Here is a 6,118-nt window from a genome sequence, read left to right as displayed (position 1 = left end):
GGCTATTCAGGTGGATTCGAAGAAAGTGGAGGCAGTGCAGAGTTGGCCCAGACCATCCTCAGCTATAAAGATCCATAATTTTCTTGGCTTGGCGGGTTATTACCGTCTATTTGTTGAGGGGTTTTCATCTATTGCGACCCTATGACTAGGCTGACCCAGAAGGGTGCTCCTTTCCAGTGGAAGGAAGAGTGTGAGGCGAGCTTTCAGAAGCTCAAGGCAACTTTAACTACAACCCCAGTTTTGATATTGCCTATAGGTTTGGGGTCTTATACTGTCTATTGTGATGCCTCGAGGATTGGCCTTGGAGCGGTATTGATGCAGGACGGTAGGGTGATTGCCTATGCATCCAAACATTTAAATGTACATGAGAAGAATTATCATGTCCATGACCTCGAGTTAGCTGCTATTGTTCACGCCTTGAAGATCTGGCGTCATTATTTGTATGGTGTGCCTTGTGAGATTTATACTGATCATTGGAGTTTGCAGCATCTGTTCAAGCAGAAGGATCTTAATTTGTGCTAGAGAAGATGGTTAGAGCTGCTGAAGGACTATGATATCACTATCTTGTATCACCCGGGCAAGGCCAATGTGGTGGCCGATGCTTTGAGTCACCGGGCAGAGAGTTTGGGAAGTTTAGCTTATTTACCAGCAGTAGAGAGCCCATGGAGATGGATGTTCAGACCTTAGCCAGCCAGTTTGTTAGATTGGATCTTTCGGAGCCCAGTCGGGTTCTAGCTTGCGTGATTTCTCGGTCTTCCTTATTTGATCGTATCAGAGAGCGTCAGTTTGATGACCCTCATTTGCTTGTCCTCAAGGACAAGGTTCAGCACGGTGATGCCAGAGATCTGACTATTGGTTATGACGGGGTATTGAGGATGCAGGGTCGGAGTTGTGTACCCAATGTTGATGGGCTTCGGGAGTTGATTTTAGAGGAGGCCCATAGTTCGCGGTATTCCATTCATTTGGTGCCGCGAAGATGTACCAGGATTTGAGTAGCACTATTGGTGGAGGCAGATGAAGAAAGATATAGTTGGGTTTGTAGCTCAGTGTCTCAATTGTCAGCAGGTGAAGTTTGAGCACCAGAGACCGGATGGGTTGCTTCAGCAGATAGAGATTCCAGAGTGGAAGTGGGAGCGGATCATCATGGACTTCGTAGTTGGACTCCTACGGACTTTGAGAAAGTTCGATGCCATTTGGGTGATTGTGGATCAGCTGACCAAGTCCGCACACTTCATTCCTGTGTGTACTACCTATTCTTCGGAGCGACTGGCAGATATTTATATTTGAGAGATTATTCGTATGCATGGCATTCCAGTTTCTATCATTTCAGATAGAGGTACTCAGTTCACATCACAGTTTTGGAGGGCCGTACAACATGAGTTGGGTACTCGGGTGGAGTTGAGTACAGTATTTCACCCTCAGACGGACGGGCAGCCCGAGCGCACTATTTAGATTTTTGAGGATATGTTGTGTGCATGTGTGATTGAGTTTGGAGGGTCTTGAGTATCAGTTTTTGCCATTGGCAGAGTTTGCCTACAACAACAACTATTAGTCCAGCATTCAGATGGCACCGTACGAGGCTTTATATGGTAGGCGGTATAGATCCCCGGTGGGTTGGTTTGAGCCAGGTGAGGCTAGATTATTGGGCACAGACTTGGTTCAGGATGCTTTGGAGAAGGTTAAGGTGATTCAGGATAGACTCCGTACAGTCCAGTCCAGGCATAAGAGTTACGCGGACCGGAAGGTTTGTGATGTTTCCTATATGGTTGCAGAGCGGGTTCTGCTTCGGGTTTCCCCTATGAAGGGCATTATGAGATTTATAAAGAAAGGGAAGTTGAGCCCGAGGTTTATTAGTCCTTTTGAGATATTGCGGCGTGTTGGGGAGGTTGCTTATGAGCTTGCCTTACCTCCCAGCTTGGCAGGAGTTCATCCGGTATTTCATGCTTTGATGCTCCGGAAGTATCACTGTGATCCGTCGCATGTGTTGGATTTCAGTTCAGTCCAGTTGGACAAGGATCTATCTTATGTTGAGGAGCTAGTGGCGATATTGGACAGGCAGGTTCAGAAGCTGAGGTCAAAGAACAATGCATCAGTAAAGGTTCAGTGGCGGGGTCAGCCGGTCGAGGAGGCGACCTGGGAGACCGAGCAGGATATGCGCAGCCGTTACCCTCTTCTTTTCACTACTTCAGGTATGTCTCTATGCTCGTTCGAGGATGAATGAATGTTTAAGTATAGGAGGATGTAACGACCCGACCTGTCATTTTAAGAATTAACGCCCCGATCCCCTATTAATTGCTTTCCCTATGTTTGTTTATGCTATTTTGATTTGCCGGGATGTTTGGTTTTTAGTTTCGGATTGTTTTGGGATACTTAGTCCCTAAAAGAGAGATTAAGCTTTAGAATTTGAACCGTAGTCGGGGCAGTGTGAAGACGGCCTCGGAATGGAATTCTGTCCGTTTCGTTAGCTCCGTTGGGTGATTTCGGGCTTAGGGGTGTGTTCGGATTGTGTTTTGGAGGTCTGGAGCTTATTTAGGCTTGAAATGCCGAAAGTTGAATTTTTGAAGTTTCCGGTTCGATAGTGACATTTTAATATTGGGTCAGAATGGAATTCCGGAAGTTGGAGTAGCTCCGTAGTGTCGAATGTGACGTGCTTGCAAAATTTTAGGTCATTCGGATGAGGTTTGATAGACTTTTTGATCGAAAGCGTGATTTGAGAGTTTTTTGGAGTTCTTAGGCTTGAATCCGATGTTAATTTGGTGTTTTGATGTTGTTTTGAGCATTTCGAAGGTTGGAACAAGTTTGAATGATGTTTTAGGATTGGTTGGCATGTTGGTTGAGGTCCTGGGGGCCTCGGGTGTGTTTCGAATGCTTAATAGGTCATTTTTGGATTTAGAAAGATTGCATATTTTCTGTTGTTGTGTTGTAGAGAAAACCTTCATCACATTCGTGAGAAGGTCTCGCGTTCGCGTAGAGCATCTGGGTGAAGCATCTGAATCGTGCTTCGCGTTCGCGATGATGTCCCGCGTTCACGAAGGTATGGACCCTTTGGTCTTCGCATTCGCGACATGGTCCTCGCATTCGCGTAGGGTCTGCCAGTGTAAGCTACGCATTCACGAGTGGACCCTCGCGTTCGAGAAAGAGGAAGACTGGCCAGTGGATTTTTGTACATCGCGTTCGCGACAACGGTCTCGCGTTCGCGAAGAAGAACGCGTCTGGGTAGAATATAAAATTTCAAAGTCGAGGGTTTAACCATTTTTATCAAAACTAGAGCTTGGGAGCTCGTATTTGAGCGAGATTTTGAGTGGTTTTTAGAGATATCGATTGGGTAATGATTCTTAACTCCTTTTTGCTTATAACCCATTAATTTAAACGTGAATTCATCATCTAATTTCGGATTTGGGGTGAGAAATTGGGGAAAAATTTGAAAAAGTTCTTAGACCTAATTTTCGAGTTTTGATTGGGGATTTGACATTGGATTTGGATAATTTTGGTATGGTTATACTTGTGAGTGAATGAGGGTTCATAATCCGTAACTCTTACCCGATTCCGAGACATGGGTCCGGGGGGCATTTTGGTTATTTTTTCTAATTTCGCGTATTAGCTTAGAATTTATTTGTGGAATCAGTTACTTGAAGTTATATTTATATTATGCAATTGAATTGAATAGATTTGAGCCATTTGGAGTCGAGTACTCATGGCAAGAACGTGGTTTCGGGTTGATTTTGAGCTGGTTCGAGGTAAGTGGCTTGCCTAACCTTGTGCGGGGGAACTCCCCTTAAGATTTGATATTGTTGATAATTGAAATGCCTTGTACGTGAGGTGACGAGTGCGTACTTGTACTAATTGTTGAAAATCCCATTTTTATTAATTAACTATAATTGTGTTCCTTTTCCTGTTTATACTGCTTGCAATTTAAGCCTACTGTTAGCTTAGGGAAGCATGTCTAATTGACTTAATTGCTTTACTTGCTCAACTGCCTTATTTGGATTCTGTGCAACATGCTAGGTTAGAAATACCTGTTTTACCTTGGTATGAAATTTGAATTGAATGAGTGTTCTTCGTGTTGCTGCTGTGTGTTTACTTTGGGACTACAGGGCGGTATCCCGGGAAATCCCCCTTGCATGTTTACTTTGGGACTACGGATTTGTATTCCGGGAGATCACCCTGCACTTTTATATTGGAAATACAAGACTGCACCCGGTAGATTCTTCCAATACTGGATATTTACATTTGGGACTACGGGTCGGTATTCCGGGAGATCCTCGCGCATTATGAGTTGGACTACGGGACGACACCCGAGAGATCCACTAGATATTTATATTTGGGACTACAGGACGGTATCCTGGGAGATCCCCGATTGTTATCTCTGTGTTGAGCTGTATTCCTTTCTGTGATTAATTTGTCTCTATTGTAGTTGCTGTTGTTTTAATTTGTCTTTGTTGTAGTTGTTGTTGTTCTTTCTATCCTGTGTTACTTCTTACTGTTGCACTTAATTATACTGTCTTATCCTATACTGTTATACCTTGTTTTCCATTTAAACTCAGTAGGGCCCTGACCTTCCTCGTCACTACTCGATGTAGGTTAGGCTTGGCACTTACTGAGCACCGTTGTGGTGTACTCATGCCCTTTCTGCGCATGTTTTTCATGTGCAGATCCAGGTACTTTGACTCAGTCCTACTACCCTTGAGGTGAGGCGATTCTCCATAGACTTTGAGGTATATCTGCCACATCCGTAGACCGAGGAGTCCCTTTCCATTCTCTCTTATAGTTTTAGCCCTTATGTATTTATCTTGATTTAGACATTCTGGAGTTAGAGCACAATGTAGTATTCATAGCTTGTGATTTCATGAGATTTCGGGTTTTGGGAATTGTTCAGTTTTTGTGATCTTGTATTGGTATATACCGAACGACATCTTAAACACTTCTATATTTGTTTATCTTCAGTTTTTATTAGTTTTTCCGCATTTTGGTTCTTTTTCCGTAATTGTTAGGTTTACCTAGTCTTAGAGACTAGGTGCCGTCACGACAGTTCACGGAGGGAGAACTTGGGTCCTGACAACACATCTCACACTTCATCAATGAGACCACAAGCCATCGATGCACAACTGATACTGAGTGCTCACATATGTATACGAGTGAGTGGAAGGAATTCAAAGAGATATGTTTCAAGATGAATCAATATTGCACAATAAGGAAAGAAAGACAGGAAGTTTATCCTAGATGCCCCGTAGCCTCTCGAAGATAGGCATGAACGTCATCATACCGATCAACAAGACTCTACTAGACACTTGCTCATGACTCGTAGAAGCTATGAACCTAGAGCTCTGATACCAACTTGTCACGATTCAAAATTCAACTAGTCGTGATAGCACCTAACCCAACCCGCTAGGTAAACCAATTTAAAAATAATCTAATTTCAAATGAGATTTAATGAGAAAATAATGATGAAATAACTAAACTTTTATACAACAACCCAAGGACTAGTAGTACAAATCATGAGCTTCTAACATTTCAAGTTTACAAAGTTGATATTAAATAAATACATCATTTGTTCGCAATATACATAAACATATTTATAAATCTAAAGCTACCAAAAATAAAAGGGAGCTATAATCGGAATGCAAGTACATCTTCAATGACATCTCCCACCATACACATCAACATTAGCTCCAAAATCTGCACGCAAGGTGTAGAAGTGTAGTATGAGACAACCGACCCCATGTACTAAATAAGTAACAAACCTAACCTTAGGTTGAAAGCAGTGATGATCTTGGGCAACAGTCAGATTCCAACACCAATAGCCAAGAACAACTCGTAACAATATAATAAAAGCAGTACAAGTAATAACTCAAAGATAAGATGCTCAGCTCGTTCACAGTTACGGAAAAATAGGCGTGGTATAATGCAAAACCCAAATCTTTTACCAAAATTACCAAAGTGTGAGTTTCAGAAAACTCTGATTTTTCCTAAAAACTTTCAATAACAGATAAGATGTTTTCATTATTAGATAGCATGAGGAAAGTACACCTCTATGCCTACATATCAATGTGCATGTGAAGCCATGAATGTCATAATACCGTTTAGCATGAGAAAATGCGTCTGTATGCCTACATGCGAA

This window comes from Nicotiana tabacum, chromosome 11 (assembly GCF_000715075.1).
Source record: "Nicotiana tabacum cultivar K326 chromosome 11, ASM71507v2, whole genome shotgun sequence".
In the NCBI taxonomy this organism is placed as follows: Eukaryota; Viridiplantae; Streptophyta; class Magnoliopsida; order Solanales; family Solanaceae; genus Nicotiana; species Nicotiana tabacum.
Note: the sequence above shows the minus strand (reverse complement) of the source record.